The sequence below is a fragment of the Mirounga angustirostris genome, unplaced genomic scaffold (genome assembly GCF_029215605.1).
Source record: "Mirounga angustirostris isolate CCGP_5_RB_7025 unplaced genomic scaffold, mMirAng1.0.hap1 SCAF_3, whole genome shotgun sequence".
In the NCBI taxonomy this organism is placed as follows: domain Eukaryota; kingdom Metazoa; phylum Chordata; class Mammalia; order Carnivora; family Phocidae; genus Mirounga; species Mirounga angustirostris.
This window is the reverse complement of record NW_026991711.1, coordinates 117,192,147-117,210,867: the sequence shown is the minus strand read 5'-3', so window position 1 is coordinate 117,210,867 and position 18,721 is coordinate 117,192,147. Positions and strand designations below refer to the sequence as shown.

Here is an 18,721-nt window from a genome sequence, read left to right as displayed (position 1 = left end):
TCAGGTTATCTATTTCTTCTTGAGTGAGCTTTGGTAATTTGTATCTTTCAAGGAATTTGTCCATGTCAACTATGTCGTTGAATTTATTAGGGTAAAGCTGTTCATAATATTCCCTTATTCTTTGAATATCTGTATTATCTGTAGTGATGTCACTCCTGATATTGGTAATTTGTGTCTTCTCTGTTTTCCTTGACCAAAATAGATAGAGTTTTATCAATTGTTTAATCCTTTTAGAGAATCTCTTTTTGAGTTGATTGATATTCTCTATTATTTTTCTGTTTTCAACTTTACTGAATTTGGCTCCAATCTTGATTCCTTTTCGTCTGCTTTCAATATTGCTCTTTTTCCCCCCAACTCCAGCTTTATTGAGATATAATGTCAAATAAAAATGGTATACTTTTAAGATGTACAATGAAGTGACATTTTTGATATATGTATATATTGTGAAATGATCAAGCTAATTAACGTATCTATCACCTCTTATTTTTCTTGTGAGAACACTTAAAGATCTATTCTTTTAGCAAATTTCAAGTACACAATACAGTATTATTAACTATAGTCATCAGGCTGTACATTAGATTCCCATAACCTATTTATCCTGCATAACTGCAGCTTTGTACCCTTTGTACAACATCTCATTTTCTCCACACCCAGTCCCTGGCAGCCACCATTCTACTCTGTTTCTATGTGTTCAACTTTTTTAGATTCTACATATAAGTGAGATCACAGCATTGCTCTTCTTCATTCTCTGTTACTTATTTTTCCTCCTCTGAAAGTTGTAAATATTTTTTCTATATCCCTTGCATTTTGAAATTTTACAATAGTGTAACTTGGTGTGGGTCTTTTTCAGATATTTTCCTGAGCATTCAAACAGTACTTTTAGTTGAGAAATGCATGTTCTTCAGTTCTGGGAAATGCTATTGTATCTCTAATATAAAACTCTCAGTATTCCACAGTACTCATATAATTCAAATGTAGGACCTACTGGATTTATCCTCTTCTTTTCTCTTTTTTTCCGTCTATATTCTTGTTTTCTTATTTGGGACAGTTCTCTAGCTTTATCTTTAAACACTTCTATTCTATTTGATTCTCAGGTTTTTTAATCTGATGTTCTCATACTGTTCCATTTTTATAACCTCTTGTTCTTATTTCATGGATGTAACACCTTTTATTTTAGAATATAAATTATAGAATCCCATTTCGAAGTATTTTCTTATATTTCCTCCATTAATTCTGTTTTCTTTTGTTCCTTTTTCTTTCTTTTTTTTTCCTCTGCCTTTCTTGCAGAAGGGTTCTGTCATATGTCTGGATGTGTAATTTTCTTGCCTCTCTGTTCATACATAAGATTGAAGCAGTAAAAGTTATATGGAAGCTCTGTGTCATGAGTGTGTTTATGTGGTGTGTATGTGTGTCTTATGGAGAGAGATGACTGTCATTGAGTTGGCTTTATGGTAGGATGATTAAAGGAAATTTGACCAATTTATTGGAAAGTCCTAACTATCGATGTCTGTATTTCTTTTCTCTAGGCTAGCTAATTTCTCCCAAAAGAAGTCAGTATTCTGTGAATCAAAGAGAATTCTCATCTCTTTAGGATGTGGAATTTCACTGATTTTTTTTTTCTTGTTTTCTAAATGGATCTCATGCCTACCCTTTACTAAATCTTGCGGTGCTGATTTTAGAGCTTTTCCACTTCCATTTCTCTACAGAATAAATAGCTGCTCTTCCTCCAGGTTGGGAACAGAGTCGCCTAGTTTTGTGAGCTGGAGTGGAGACTTGAGATCTAGTTATTCCTCATAAAAGCTTGAAATCAATCCTATTTTAAGCCATGTCATTCTCCACCCCCCTCCATCTCAGACACCTTGAGTCTCTATTTGCTAAGTCAAGCCTTCTCCTGTGAATCATTCTGATGCTCATTCCTGTCCCTCCCTGTAGGCATTTAGACTTCAGTTTTCTCTGCACTGCATAAATACTCTTCCATTGACTTGCCTTCATGCAAAAATCTATTTCCTTCTTTTTTTTTTTTTTTTGTCCTCTTGGCTTCACACCATTTTTATTACATTTTTCCTTTTTGTCAGTTTCAGGGAGGAGTCAATAAAAACCCATATATTTGGATCTTTTGTGTTCAAGGAACAATCTCTCACATAGATCTTTCATACTGTCTTCAGAGCGATCTTTCTAAAGTGCAACTCTAACAAGATTTTATCATTTCACTGCTTAGATATTACCATAGCCTACCATTATCTGCAGTAAAAATTACTTCTCATGTCATTCAGGGCTCCTGTGTTCTGTTCTGTGCTTTCTTCTGCAGCTCTGTGCTTGGGAGCTGTCACACTCATGCTTTAAGTGTACTAAAATACTCATTGTTTCATTGACATTTGGCATCGCAGACTTTTTCCCCCCTGCATTTCCCTTTCTTACCCCTGTACCCTTTCTAATTGTGGCTTGGATAGATCAACAAAGATAAGCATGCTTCCTGTGTACTCCTTCTACATGACTGAAATTGTTCACGTACTTGTCTTTCACCCTGGCTAAACTATAAGGACTTGTGATAAAAGGCCACATTTTCATCTATTTATTCCCAGAAGCTGCTATAGTACCTGGAACAAAGTAGCCAAATCCATAATTAAAGTTTAACTAACAGGTAAATTTATTATTATTTCTATAACAGAATAAACCTGGTGAATGGATAATGGTGACATTTTAAAGGAATTCCTATAAGATAATTTTCAGAGTTCCTCAAACTTAATTTCTAAGGCCACATGCTGTGGTGTAGATACAGTTATGATTTCTAGTTTGGTCTATCCTAAAACATCTTCAGTTAGTGATATTTAAAGGTTTTATATAAAAAATAGTTATTTAAATAGTACTCTAAAAAGTTTTCTTTTTTCTTCCTTGTTTTCCCTTTTCCCCTCGACTTGTTTTATATATTACTGACAAATTATGAATTGGATACCAGATAACCCATTCTGGTTCAAAGATCAAGCTAATAACTTTGCAGTACACTTTTGATATATAACCTAACCTTTTAAAACACAAGACTCTAGGAACTTTCCAAAAGTCAGAAAAGGTGAAGTGTGTTTGCAAATCACAGTGGAACTGCTCTTCACAAGCACTTCAGGGGAAAGAAAGCAATAGTGTCCGGAGGCAACAGAAGGACTTACATCCAGTGAGATAGTTCATGATGTATTTACTTTAGAATAAAGCTAACTCTTTAGCATCCTCTGTGTGTGTGTGTGTGTGTGTGTAGGTATTAAAACACAAAACAAGACATTAAAGTCAGTCCTCAAGTTTTCTTCTTTTCAGTTGTCCAGAATTGGATGCCAATGCTATGTAAAAGTGCATCCATATTAATCTGTTTCATGGGATTAGTAGAGAAGAGCAGATAATTTTGTTTACTGATATAACATGACTAGAGAATACAGTTTGATATAATAGAAGAAATATAAGGTATCTGTTGGGGTTTTGGATGGATGGGGGAAATGTGGAGGAAGGTACATCAAATTTTACTATAAGTGGCTTCTTAGCTTTTAGAAGAAAATATAAAATCGTAAAAGATAGTGACAGTCTTAGAGAATAAGAATACTTAAGTGAAAGAGTCAAGAGAAAGAGGGACAGAAGAAGAAATGAGAGTGGAGTGGGAGGGATACTTTTCTTTAAAAACACATAATGTGTGGTCAGTGCGGTGGCATGGGAGATCTCTCCCAGGGGCAGATCTGTCTCTGTCCTTCTGACAACTTAAATAATTTCACAGGTAATTGCTAAAAACCATGAAATACCCTTTTCACCTTTTGTGTGTGGAGCTCAGGTTGTTCAAAATGTCCAAGTTAATTAACATGAACTCTGCTTTTTAGGTGGGGAAGGGGGATGGTCCTAATTAGCCTTGCCCAGCTGATGAGTCCATTTGGTCACAAGGGTTGGGACTCTTGCTCGAGGATATTCTGCAGCTCAGCTGTACAATCTGAATTGAACACAGTCTCTTGATACCCTATAGCTTAGTTCCTCCCTCCCTGTTTCCCCCTTCTCTCTCTCTTTCTTTCTATCTCACTTAACTATATACAAAACTAAGTCTATAAATGCTGGGAGAATCTTTAATCTTCAGTTGAGGAATCCATTTCATTTTCAACATTCACCAATATTTGTCATAAAGACAGACAATTTTTTATTCTCTTCTCTATTGTCCTATTAGCTTGACTCAATAAACAGTTTCTCTTGAAGCTGCTTAACTCCTTTTGTACATTTGTTGGCTGGGGGGAATGGGTGAATAATTTTTAAAAACATTTTCTAAATCTGTTTGCTTTTAGTTCTGGGATTTTTAAAAAAATCTGTTTTGGATCAATTTGCCATTGAATCTCAAATCTGAATCTCCAGTCAGGCTCACTAACTGATTATCAGTGGTCAACCTGTCTGGTTTTCATCGCTGGGTATATCCCAGTGGTTGGTTTGCGCTAACATTTGCCCACAGGTAAAAAGTAGCCATATGGTTCTGAAGGATAGTTTCCTTGACACATTGAGTTGATACACAGATGGGGATTTCTCCCTCATTGTCTAGGTGTTCTCCATTTCTTTAGAGTTGTTCTAAGCTCTGCCCTCGTTAGAATACTGCACAGATTCTTAGGTGAACTGTTACATCGTGGAGCTTGTGTTCTGTGGTTTATAATATGTTTTGGGCCACATCAAAGAAAGAGAAGCCATATGGAGTGTAACAGCTTAAACGAAAGGCAACAGAAATTGTCAGAAGAAGTTAACCCAAAGGCAGCATTGAAAGACAGGGGTCAGGCGAGGGGGCAGGAGATGCAAGCATGGCTGAAGCAGGCAACAGTGGGACATGCGTTGGGTCATAGGATAATATTCTCTGGAGGAGAAAGATACTTTTAAGCTGTTAGAAAGAAATGTAATAAATATTTCACAAGCCTGCCAAGAAAAGCAAGAGGTGGAGAAGTATTTATCATCTAGAGACCTCCATATAGTTGATTTCCTCCTACACCAGGAAAGGAAAAAATCGTTTAGCTTATCTTTATAATATGATTTTTATTTTTTGCTTACTGAAATTAAATTGGACTGAAATAAGGAAGAACCATGGACTGTCAAAAGGCTCAAATAAATAATGGATGCATATTTCATTATAGCTTCACCCCTAAGCATTTGTAAAATAGACAAATAGTGTAAACATTACCTGATAGTCAGTGACTGAAAAAATCAAAGGTATTTAGCCACAGTTAGGTGAATGTAGCTTTCTTTTTTTCTGTATAAGACCGTGGTAGTTCTGGATATCAGTGTTTTCTTTCTCACTCCAGGTTGCCTATTTAATTCCATTTTTTCTTTTTTTGCACACAATGGATCATGTATGTTAAGCCAGAGAAAGGATGTCTTAGCATGCCACTGGCAGAAGACTGGAACAGGAGTGGTTGGCATAATAGAAATCTTTCCAAAGTGACACTTAAGCTGAATCTTAGGAAAAAGTGAGTTGGCAGAGAGGCACCTGGGTGGCGCAGTCTGTTAAGCATCCAACTCTTGGTTTTGGCTCAGGTCATGATTTCCAGTTCACGGGATGGAGCCCCCCCCCTCGGTCTAGCGCTCAGCATGGAGTCTGCTTGAGATTCTCTTCCTCTCCCTCTGTCCTTCTCCCTCACTCGCTCGTGTTCTCTCTCTAAAATAAATAAATCTTAAAAAAAGAAAGTGAGTTGGCTGAGGTAGGTGGTCTGGGCAGGGAGACCCGCAGGGGCAAAGGTGCTTGCCGAGCTGTGGGAACTGCATGCAGTTCAGTGTGGCCAGCCCACGCTGTTAACAACTCTAATCACTTAAAGGCTGACAAAACACAACAAACTAAAAATATGTAAGGTCCAGCATGTGGGATCATGATTTGGCTCTGCTGCTTCCAGGCTGAATAACCCTGCACAATTTACTTGAGTTGTCTAAGCCTCAGTTTTCCAATCTGTAACACGATAATTGTACCTCCCCATGTGTGTTATTTTGAAATCATTCATTTGAAGTGTTCAGAACAGTGCCTGTCAGATCATAAGGAATAGGTGTTAACTTTTTTTTTTTTAAAGATTTTTATTTATTTATTTGACAGAGAGAGACACAGGGAGAGAGGGAACACAAGCAGGGGGAGTGGGAGAGGGAGAAGCAGGCTTCCCGCTGAGCAGGGAGCCCAATGCGGGGCTCGATCCCAGGACCCTGGGACCATGACCTGAGCCGAAGGCTTAACGACTGAGCCACCCAGGCGTCCCTGTTAACTCTTGATTGTAAGTAATAAGTCCCAATTTTAGTATTAGTTTACCTCCCTTATTATGCACGCATGTTTTGCCATCAATGGTGATTGTTGCTAAATCACCCTGTTATCGCTGTTTGATGGAGCTCCCAGTTCTCTTCTGTTGGCTCCAGAGATTTCTTTACTATTCCAATGAGATTGATGTCCGCATTACATTTGTTACTTGTGGACTAATAAAATAATATTATAGGCTTCACTTTGAAAAAGATTCACTGGCTGGAGTCTATAAAAGTCCTTTGTTAGTGTTTCTGTTATATGGTCCAATTAATTAAGCTGAAGAAAGGACTCATATTTTATGACTTGCAGCCCTCTTAGACTGGGGTATTATGGAGCCTCCTTGGTGGGGATAAGCTTTCTCTTGGAGTGTTCAGCCCTAATGCTGGGTTGGAATGAGACAGGCCTGTTCAGCTAGAAAACTTAGAAGCATCACCTTAAAAATATGCCTGCCTCAGTTAAGAATAAAAGGGTTAAGATTTGGGATTCCTGGGTGGCTCAGTCATTTAAGTGTCTGCCTTTGACTCAGGTCATGATCCCAGGGTCCTGGGATAGAGACCCTGCTCAGCGGGGAATCTGCTTCTCCCTCTCCCTCTGCCTGCCGCTCCCCCTGCTTGTGCTCTCTCTTTCTCTCTCTGACAAGTAACCAAATAAATAAAATCTTTATTAAAAAACGGTTAAGATTTTTTTCTAGATGCAAAAAACAGAGGTTACATTAAAGAAGTGGAAATGACACATACTTGGCAATTCTTGGGCCTTGTGTGGGGCTACTGAAGAAAACAGGGTGATCTAAGTGGCCAGCTTTGCAAAATTGAATAAAACTTAAGTTGTTTCTAGCAGTGAGCAATATGGGAGAAACTTTCTGCAAAATTGTACCATCATCCGTTTTAAATCATGGTTATAATAATAGTTCCTCCACCTCAGGATTGTTGGGAAGATTGGGTGATAGAAAACCTGCAACATGGTCTCCGTAGTGCATGGCAAAGTGGGAGGGCTCAGTATATGTCACCAATTACTACCCCAGTAGGAGGGTACAGGTAGCTTAGTTTGGTCATTAAATCGAGTATAGCTGGGTTTGAAACCCAGCTTGTTACTGAGAGCCATCTACCAGTCTGCAATGGCTTATCCTTCTATGCTTCAGTTTCTTTGCTATAACTAGACATGCATTGTTGGCCGTGTCAGAGGGGCTTGTGAGGAGTACAGGCATGAGCATCCAGAAAGCACATGCAATACTGTCTGGCCCATAGTAAGCACTAAACCAAGTATGAACTCTTAACAGCAGTAATTCTATTGCAAACAATTCACATCTGCCCCCAAAGCACAGAATTATCGTACTTTTCCATTAAATTGACACGTTTAGATAAAATAATTGTCTTGGTAGTTTACAGATGTCTAAGTTGTGAAACTAATTTCATTTGTATCTTTTGAATAGTCAGATTCTATATTATTCTGTATTAATTGTTCTGCAAACATTAACCATAAAACACTGAACCATTTACTGACCTTTTTGACCTTCAGAAATATGATCTGCATTACATTTTTTCAAGAAAACGGTTCAATAACTCTTCATTATCTTCTCTCTCTGGGGATCTTGGTGAGTTGTAGAAGGTGGCATTGAGGTGATGGGGCGCTTCTGCAAAGACGGCGGCCGCTGCGGCAAGAGGCACTCGGCTGGCGGCCTGGGGCGGAAGGGAGACTGCGGCGTGGGATCGCTGCCGGCCAGCGAGGTTTGCCGGTCCCCAGCCCCTTGACCGCGGCGTGGCCGGTGTGGCCCTGGCAGGCACAGGAGTGGCATGGTACCATGGCCGCATGAATGTCGTGGCACCTGAGGGCAGCCTCACCGTCTTAGCACAGGAAAATGTTGACTCTGGAGAGATGGGAGAAAAATTGTCCCTTCGTAAACAGCGCTTCATGCAGTTTTCTTCACTGGAAATGAAGGAGAATATTGTATGACACCACGAGACTTAACACTTTTCAGGAATGTTTGATAAAATGGAACGTAAAACTTCAGTGAAGAAGCTGACAAAAAAGGAATCCAACCAGCTCATTGTGGATCAACCTTTTTTAGAGACCTTGGCGATAAAGGCCTAATTTCATATACTGAGTATCTTTTCTTGCTTATAGTGCTCACTAAACCTCTTACTGGGTTTCATGTTGCTTTTAAAATGCTGGATGCAGATGGTAATGAGATGGTTGAGAAAAAGGAATTTTTTAAGCTACAGAAGATCGTAAGTAAACAAGATGACTTGAAGACAACAATAGCTAATGAAACAGAATGCCAGGAATCAACAGTGAAAGAACCTGAAATTACCACAACCCTTCAGATACATATTTTTGGAAAAAGAGGAGAAAGAAAACTTCATTATAGGGAATTTCGAAGATTTATGGAGAATTTACAAACGGGGGTACAAGAAATGGAATTCCTTCAGTTTTCTAAAGGTTTGAGTTTCATGAGAAAAGAAGACTTTGCAGAGTGGCTACTTTTCTTCACTAACACTGAAAATAAAGACATCTATTGGAAAAATGTAAGAGAGAAGTTGTCAGCAGAAGAGAGCATTAGTTTGGATGAGTTCAAGTCATTTTGTCATTTTACGACCCACTTGGGAGACTTTGCTATTGCTATGCAAATGTGAGGTTTAGCTCATCGTCAGACTGGCGGAGCTTAAGAGGGCCGTGAAAGTAGCAACAGGACAGGAACTCTCAAACTATATTTTGGACACCGTCTTCAAGATCTTTGATGTGTATGGTGATGAATGTCTTAGTCATGGAGAGTTTCTCAGGATTTTATTTTATTTTATTTTATTTTTTTAAAAGATTTTATTTATTTATTTGAGAGAGAGAGAGAAAGCATGAGGTGGGGAGGGTCAGAGGGAGAAGCAGACTCCTCGCTGAGCAAGGAGCCCGATGCGGGACTCGATCCCAGGACTCCAGGATCATGACCTGAGCCGAAGGCAGTCGCCTAACCAACTGAGCCACCCAGGCACCCTCTCAGGATTTTAAAAAACAGGATGCATCGAGGTTTATGGGTACCACAACAACAAAGTGTAGAGGAATACTGGAAATGTGTGAAAAGAGAAAGCATTAAAGGAGTAAAAGAAGTCTGGAAACAAGCTGGAAGAAATCTCTTTTAGAAAAAGATAATCTGGGAATCATAGCTCCAAATGTCAGAATTTGGAATTTGTTTAAAATACTAGATTTTTGTCTTCTTGATTTTCTTTGTAATATAAAGATGCCTTGTATTTACTTTCTGAATCAATAATTTCTTAATAAAATTTCATAAAAGAACTTAGTAAAAATAGATACATTCTGTCAGAGGGCCTAGAATTGAAGTAATGCTTTGTACTTTGATAAGATGGAAAACCTAGTTATTCATTGATTTCTTAGACACAGTAGTACAACGTGCTCTTTGGAAGGGTGTCAGCTAGTACTTACAGAAAAAAGTGTTTGATACACAAGGCCAATATCAAGTCCAGGAGTCCTGATGTTCCCAGTAGGGCAAATTAAATTAAAAACTTCTCAGGTTTTCTCATCTGTATTTCGTAACTCATAAGCTTCTTGTGTATTTTATTTCAGTTAGTTGTATATTAGTTGTCTTAAAAATAATGTGTAAATTTCAATATCCTATGTAGAAAAAGAATAAAGTATTTACACAGATTAAAAAAAAAAGAATGTGGCATTGATTATTTACTTTTTACATTTTGTTTTATCCGTGGAGAAACAGTTGGGTTGTATGTGGGTGATACTTGTCTTAGGAACTAAGGACACACTTTTTTGGTTTGTTTTTGGCATTAAAATGGTAAAGAATATAGGGGTTCAAGAAACATTTTTTTGAGACAAATTCTGCCACTCACTCTCCTTCCTTTATATAACCCCTCTCAAAAATAAACAAAAACCTATAGCTAAATTCTATGCTGAATCACCACAGCAGGATGTCAGAAAGGATTGAAACAATAGTATTAAAACAAATTTCTGTCTTTCCAGTAAACCTGGCATTCTTATTGGGACCTGAGGAGAGTAAATCTAATTTGTCTATGACTGGGAAATCTGTAAAGAAAGAGGTCAGGAGAGATAATATTACCAAAGAGAAGCATTCCAGAAAGGAAGGTTCTGGGCTCTAGTAGCCAAGAGAATGGAGAGGACTTCCCCACACTAGAACAGGAGATGGGACACAGGTCTCTCACTATGATGGTAACAGGGGAGTGGTGAAGTGACTGGGCAGAGCCTGAGGTGCTGGCTTTGCAAAAGGCAGTGAGCATCCACCCCTATACCTGGAAACTGAGTCTCCAACTTGGATCCTTTCATACATGTAGGAAGATAGTCAGAGATGAGCCTATTTAGTATAACTAAGAAGACTGGCAGTGTGGGCCTCTGACACTGAGTCACAAGTAATTTGGATTCCAGTCATTCATTTATTCATGAATATTTACTGAGGGACTGCTACAAGCTAGGTACCAAACTTGACCCTAGATATACAGTGGAGAGAACAAAAGAGACAAGATTGCTGCCCTCATGGAACTTATCTTCTGGTGGGATAAAACAGGTAATAAGAGAACAAACTAATGGACTGGATGCTGTAGAGAGTGATAGGTACCATGAAGGCATACCGGATAGGAGGGAGAGTGTCTGAGGAGTTGAAAGTTCTCCTTGAGGAATCTGGGAGAGACTTAAATGAGGAGAAGCAGTCACCCATGCATGTGTAGATCTGGAGCAGAATATTCTAGACAGAAGGGTCAGTTTGTGCAGAGAGTATGAAGCAGGAGTGACCTAGAAGAACACCACTGTTGATGGAGAGAATGAGAGGAGATGTGATCTAAGAGATGGGCAGGAGCAGGTCACTTGGAGCTCTGTAGGCCATGGCACAGGGTGTAGATTTTATTCTAAGTGGGATGAGAAGCCACAGAGCTTGGAGCAGAAGGGAGACATAACATGATGCACATCTTGTACAGTTCACTTTAGCTGCCGTGGGCGGAGATGCAAGAAGGCATGCTGGCCCCTCCGGTGAGAGGCCGTGTGCATTAAGAGATGAGGATGTCTTGGGCAAGGGTGGTCTCCGTGGAGGCAGAGAGCCCTCAGGGGGCTCAGGGTGCACCCTGCAGATGGACCTACAGGACTCGACCAACTCCATGCAGGTAGGAAGAGAAGAAGGGAGTCGAAGGAAATCTCTTGGATTTTGTACAGTACATGGTGACGCCATGAACTGAGACTGAGGACTGGGGACAAGAAGAAAAAGACTTTTGGGGGAGAAAAGGTTTTGAATTAGCCATATTACATTTGAGATGACAGTGGACAGGCAAGTGTAAATGTCAGATTTGCAATTAGAGATTTGAATTTGAAGCTCAGTGGGGAGGTCAGAGATAAAAATAGAAATTTGGGAGGCATGGATGTGTAGTTGGTTTTTAAAACCATGGCACTTGGTAAAGTCCCATGGAGATTTGTCTGCTTTTTTTTTCTTTAACAGGCAATATCTAAATCAAAATGAAACAAAACACCTGCAACGTTTCATTTCGGTCATTGTTTTACCTTCAGACTTTCAAATACCATTCTCTTTCAAGGCTGTTGCTGTTAAATACATATTTCATTGGATGTTTTCACATTCCCTGTGACTTACTATCAGGAACGTCCTTCACTTCAAGTCTTGATCGGTTTCTCTATCTCTAGTTTTGTTTCTGTACCTTCAGACCCTCAGACAAAGGCAGCTGATGCTCCATAATTCCCCGAGGCCATGAGTGTCTTAATGAGGACCCAGGGAAGAAGCATCTGAAGAGTTAGACAATAATTTATTTGAGCATAAGAAGGAAGATCCATATTTAGATAATTCTCTTCCCACAGCATCATTATCTCAATGCTTCTGCTGACAGCCTTAGAGATAATAGCATTCAAAATGTAAATAATGAAACAATACACATGGTAATGAGGGAGACTCAGAAAATACAGTAGTAATGAAAAAATAACAAGACAGCGATTCTAATATTGTAAATACACAAGTTTGCATTGGTGACAGATTATCTCTGTAATGCCAAGCTGTAATAATTTCAAAGCCAGTGTAACAACTGCTGAACAACATACAAGGTGTCAATCCAGTGCCAGTTAATACATTTAGAGAATTAGGCAGGCTCTGAATAATTATGAGCATAGGCGGATCTAGAATGGGCAGGTTGCTGCGAAGTATGGGAGTGGCAGACTGCACAGCAGCTAACATAAAGAGCGCTTCTAGGCAGGTGCATGTAGGAAATCAGAGGCAGAAAAATATTAAAAAAAAAAAAAATCAAAAGCCACAGACTTGGCTACATATGCAAAAAACCCATTAGAACCACTCTGTTGAATAGGCTGAAATCTGTTTTCTACAAATAGGAAAGGGCTTAATTATTTTCCAACCTTACTCTTCCAACGCGCTCTGTTGGATTTCTGTTTCCCTATCCCTTGGTTGCCTTGCTGGCATAATTCATGCTTTTCCAATATTAGCAGAGTCACATCTTATTAATAGGGACTCATATTGGGGTAGTAAAAGTTTCAGTGTTGTCTAAATCAATCTCACGTTTAGTTCACAGCCTCTCACTTCCTGTTGTCTTAGGTCTGACCAGAGGGCCGGGCTTGTGTTCTCTCACTTCTCTTCATTCTTCACTTCAACCCCAAATATCACCCCTGGGTCTTCCAAGGGGAAGGAGAAGGCTGACTGAAGGAAGCCTTGACTTGTTGGGATTCAACGTTGTTGTCTCTGTAGGGCAGAGGTTCAGATGTTGGATCCTTCATGGGACATATTTATGTGGTATTTTGGAAGTCCTCTGAGAGCTCTGACTTGGGCCATTTGTCCTCATCATTTGAGATGCACCTCTAAGCTTCTTAATGCTGGAGTCCCTTCGACCCAACAAGCTGCTTCCTTGGGCAGGATATATCCACTTCCTAATCCCTGGAATCTGAATGTTAATGGTAAATGGGATTTTGTAGATGTGATTAAGTTAAGGATCTTGAGATGGGGAGATTCGCCTCGATTTTCCAGGTGGATCCAATGTAATTACAAGGGTCCTTGTGAGAGGGGGGTGGAGGGTTGGAGTCATATTGAGAACATGTAAAGACAGAAGGAGAGGTCAGAGAGGACAGAAGATGCTACGCTGCTGGCTTTGAAGATGTAGGAAGGGAACATGAGCCAAGGAATGTAAGCAGTTTCTAGGAGTTGGAAAAGACAAGGACACAGATTCTCCCCTAGAGCTCTAGAATGAAAGTGGCCCTGCAGACCCATTTTAGCCTTCTGACCTGCAGAACTCCAAGAGAATAAATTTGCATTGTTTTATACCATGAAATTGGTGGAATTCCTTGCAGTAGTAAAGGGAAGCCAATACAGGTACTTTCCAGATGGCTTGGGTTTTGCATGACGTCCTTTTGAGCTGGCCTTGCCAAATGATCAGAGCACAGACTACTCCCACAGCTGCTCCCCCTCCTCACCCCGGTACAACGGCTCTGGTCGATCTCCATCTTCAGAATCCTGAAGGCAGAGACAGGCACCAGTTTCAAGGTGCCCCGTTGCCTCCCAAACCCAAGGGAAGCATGTCAAACTCTCCCCAGAATATTTTCACAGTGGATTTGAACTGCAGCTTATGACTACTCACAGTGAAGGGAAATGGGCATCTCTTTTCCTTGCCCTTCTAATTATCATGAGTAGTCTGCAGAACCTTCCCTACTTTCTTTAAAAGGGAAGAGTCCTCTCTACTTCATCACATTGAGAAAAGAAAAGTCAAAATGTGTCCAAGACCTGGTAACTACTTAATTTCTATGGTTCCCCCAGGGAATTGCTAGTCAGTTATTTATATAGGCTCTTTGGGGTGTTTGGAGGTGAGGACTGATTTTTGTCAACTCTTAATAATTCACATGGATGTATTTGGCAGCTTTTTTGGGTAAGATTTTATTTATTTATTTAGCAAGTGCACACAAGTCGGGGAAGGGCAGAGGGAGAGGGAGTGAGAAAATCTCGAGGAGACTCCACACTGAACACAGAGCCGACACGGGGTTTGATCCCACAACCTTGAGATCATGACCTGAACCGAAATCAAGAGTCAATCACTTAAGTGACTGAGCCACCTAGGCACCCCTATTTGGCAGCTTTTTATAATATAAGGCAGTTTACTGGTTTTTGTCCTGTTTAGGACTTAATCTCAAATTCCAAGGTAACAGGACAAGTTCCATTTAACATGTTGTTGAACAATTTGTATGTTAAGTTCAAGGATGATTTTCTAAACAGAGAGAATGGATGTATACCCTGGGATTTGAGAATTCTAGGAGAGTCATTTTTATGTAAAACATGTATATTTCTGCTTAGAATTCTTTAGCCAGTGTCTACGTCTTTGGGTTAACAATCTACAAAGTACTTCTTGAAAAATGCAGCAGAGTGGGATTGTGGATAACAGAGTAAGGATCGCTCTTTCTTACTACTGTGTTCACCAAGTTGGTGATGGTAGTATTTTTCTAGTGACTAGCATGGTGCCTGATGCTAAAGAGACACCCCGCACATGTTTGTTGAATAACTGAATGAATAAATGAATCATTATATCTATTTGTGTATGAATAAATAACCTCTAATAATGTGTCATACAACAGCTTGATCTGGGAATGACTACTTAGGCTGAAGGCTGAAATAAGACATTCTTATAAAGCTGGCAGGAAGCCAAAGGACTCCGGAATGCGGGAGGTTGGGGAGAATATGCAGGAGGGAGGTGTGAGCCTGATGACAACCTCATCTGCTTTGGACTTTCCTTCTTGTTTTTGACTTTGGCTGCTAAAAATCTGCAAATGTTGATTGACACATTTATTACACCATGGCTAGAACAGTAGTGAGAAGGCCTTGGGTAAAACAAAACACTTTAAAAATAATTGTGTTATTTCCCCCACCACCTGAAAGACTAAATTTGGGTTCTGTCTTGATCTGGAGTCTTGGTATCTGGCTACCCAGCCATTTGGGAGTCCTTTCCGTAGAAACTCTATCATCATAGGTGATGGAGCCAGAAGTCTTGGCTGAGCTTCTGTGGACCACATGGGGTCATTTGGAAGCTTTTTGGTTTAGTAATGAGGCTCCTTGCTTTATATTACAAGTGAAGCACCGTAGATGTGTTACCCATGTTTCTGTCTTATCTACATTCTGTCCTTCCATGCCATCTTACAGTTTTTGACTCTGAGATTTTTTAGACGATTGGAATAAATAAAAAATGCAACACTATAAAGGTTTCCAATAACCAAATGTTTTAACTAGGATATTCAGAGTATTCTAACCAGTCAACACTTAGATCAAGTTTTAAATCAGAATCCTAATTATTAAATCAGTGTGGAGGAACCAGGCACAGATATATAAGATTATTTTACTTTTGAGACATTTATTTAAGCTATGCTCTGAGGATAGCATTTCATTATGTTTAATACTTAATGTAAACATTTTTTCTCACTGATGTGTTTAGCCGTATCATGGAGAAGTTTTTAATGTCTGATTATACTGATAATTTAGTGATTAAAAAAACTGAGCTCAATTTGTGTCAGAAAAAACTAGATTTAATTTTCTATTTCATGTCATGCTTCCTAAAGTTAGTGAGTGATATACTGGTATAATTTCATATTTTGGTTAGATAGATTTACCTTAGTACATGTATGCATTACCGGTTTTAAATTATTTAAATATAATAAAATAAACTTATGCTTAGAGTAAAATTGAATATAACCAAAGCCTTCTTTGACAATGGAAAAAGACCCTTTGTCTTTCTTAAATGTGAGAATTACCTTGTGAACTCTTTTATAGTCGTACTGGCAAAGCACGGATATGCTGGTTAATAAACACTGCTGGATGCTATTACTACAATGAATGAAATATTGAACTAGTTGAAATGTATCCAGGAAGTGAACTGTAGTACATATTGTGAGGTACTAAGTCAAAGAATTTTTAAACTTGTCAGTTACCCTTGACACAGATACACGTACTATTTAAACAAGATATTATAGCTCTAAATTACCAGATGTTTTACCATGGGGGCAAAAAGTAAATAATTAAGAGGGTATTAAATTTGTGTAGCTGTGGGTCAACAGGTGATTTCTGAATAATAGATTTTTTTTTTTTTTGGAGGAAAGAAGAGTAGGGGAAGGAGATTAAAATTTAAAAAGTGAAACAACATGCTCAGTGGGAGATCTTGGGCTTTGGACGGGGCAGATGGCTTTTCACCTTTGCTTGCCTCCTAGTAGCTGTGCGTACTTGACAATTTATTACTCTCTTGTGCCTTAATTTCTTCAGTTTTAGAGAAAATAATTCCTGCCTTCCAGGGCATTTATAAAAACTAAATAATGTATAGTGAGTAAATTGCTCAGGGCCTGGCACTATACTTTTGACACAACAAATGGTAATTCCTTTCTCCCCTCTAAAGAAGCCTGTTCAGACACGAGATTGTCCAAATGGAATCATAAAATTATAGAATTTTAGAGATGTTTGGCTCATATAGAAATTACCTATTGCAATTCCTTTTAATGTGGAGATACAAAATAGGCTTTGGGGGCCAGAAGCAGTCCATGAAGAGAGAAAGAGGGGGAATTTATCTGCCTCGTCTCATTTCACGTACCATTTCTCAGTGGTGAAATTTACTCTACAGGATGCTCAGGTTCTCACACTTCCAGGTGGGCTTAACCAGCAGTCTGGCGTCCATTCAGCAAGCCAGATCCCTAGGGTATGGATTTCACCCAACCATAAAGAGGCTGTGCGGCTCAGTGAGGTGCTGACCAAGAGAAAGACAAACGGAGGCAGTCAAGGGCATCTGAAAAGATTTGCACCCAGTACAGACGCATTATCACATTGAATCCTTATAACAGTCTTAGGAGATCAGTATTATTATCCTGTTCATTGTTGTATCCCAATAATGGTACCTTGTGGGCAGTCCGGGGACCCTGGACTGGCGGCAGCAGCGGGTGAACACTCGCACCATGAGGAGTGGGAAGGACGCACCTGTGGACCAGCTGGGGACTGAGCACCGCTATGATCCCAGTGCGCCCCCCAAAGGTGTGGAGGTACCAGGTGCTGCTGTCACTGATACTCTCCAGGCAAACCGAAGACCAGCTCGGGTCCTGACAGTGGACAGCATCCTGCAGGCAGATGACAGCACGCTGGGCACGCTCATGTACCCCGTAGGCTTCTGGAGGAACAGGGTAAAGTACATCAAGCAGACCAGTGCTATGTTGCAGCAGCGCTATGGCAGGGAGGGGCGTTGGGCCCAAGATGGCACACTTGGCCATGGCGGTGGCCTGGGGCGCCGTGTGCGGCATCGCGGTGGACACGCACGTGCACAGAATTGCCGACAGACTCGGGTGGACCAAGACAGCAACCAAGTGCCCGGAGAAGACTCGTGCTGCCCTGGAAGAGTGGCTGCCCTGGTGCGACAGGGTGGGGGCTGGCGGGGCTTCTGCTGTCTCCTCTGACCTCTCACCTTCACAGGGAGCTGTGGAGGGGGATCAACAGACTGTTGGTGGGTCTCGGCCAGCAGACGTGTCTGCCCGTCCACCCATGATGCCAGGCCTGCCTCAGCCGAAGCCTGTGCCCCGCCGCCCGGAGCCTCTGCGGGCGTGAAGCTTCGGCCCAGCCACCACTCTCGCCCGTCTGTGGCGTGCCTTTGCTGGGGAGCTACAGCCTGTTTATAATAAAGCTTGGGAGTTGTTTGCAAAAAACAAGGGCGGGGTCATACATGTTGGTCATCTGAATTACTGAATGATTAAATGAGTAGATGAATGAAACACGACTTCCTATCTCCCAAATCAAGACACTTCCCATTTTGTTGTAGTTTCCCATGTCAAAAGGATCCCATATTTGTGTTTTTTCAGAGTCTGACATAAACAAGTAAGCAAAAGATCCAGAGTCCCATTTACTTGCCTGGTCTGTCTCTTAAGAAAACGTTTGGCTTCTCAAATAGATCTTCATTTAGAACTGGAGCATCAAGCTCAACGGCCTTCAGCGACCAGTCAGAAAATGTAAATGAATAAATCCGGTATAAAAGCAATAGGCCAGGGGCGCCTGGGTGGCTCAGTCAATTAAGCGTCTGCCTTTGGCTTTGGTCATGATGCCAGGACCCTGGGATCGAGCCCCGCATCGGGCTCTCTGCTCAGCAGGGCGCTGCTCAGCAGGGCGTCTGCTTCTCCCCCTCCTCCCTACTTGTGCTCTCTCTCACTATTTCTGTCGCTTTCTGTTTCTCTCTCTCAAATAAATAAATAAAATCTTTAAAAAAATCAATAGGCCTCGGGCAGTGCAAGTGCCACCTAATGTCATTCAAATTTAAATTTTAGCCAAATAAAATAGGTCTGAAGCCAAAGGAGGCCCTCTCCAATTAGCTCTTCACTTAACATCAATTGTCCTTATATTCTTACAAATAACTTAGATGTCTACATCCAAAACAGGAAAGTTATTTTTTTTTAATGAAAATTAAGATTACCTGATGTTAATACTGAATT

At 40.3% G+C, this 18,721-nt stretch overlaps 2 pseudogenes across 1 annotated transcript in view; both read left to right on the top strand.

Annotated features, from left to right (window-relative positions):
• LOC123839127 (calcium uptake protein 2, mitochondrial-like) overlaps positions 1–9,076 on the top strand; it is an 85,109-nt pseudogene extending 76,033 nt beyond the window's left edge. Inside the window, exon 3 of the transcript XR_010409854.1 lies at positions 7,907–9,076. The product of XR_010409854.1 is annotated as a calcium uptake protein 2, mitochondrial-like (transcript). The remainder of the gene's footprint in view (positions 1–7,906) is intronic.
• A 2,160-nt stretch (positions 9,077–11,236) lies between these two features.
• Positions 11,237–17,976, top strand: LOC123839128 (endonuclease III-like protein 1; annotated as a pseudogene).
• The last annotated feature ends 745 nt before the right edge of the window (positions 17,977–18,721 follow it).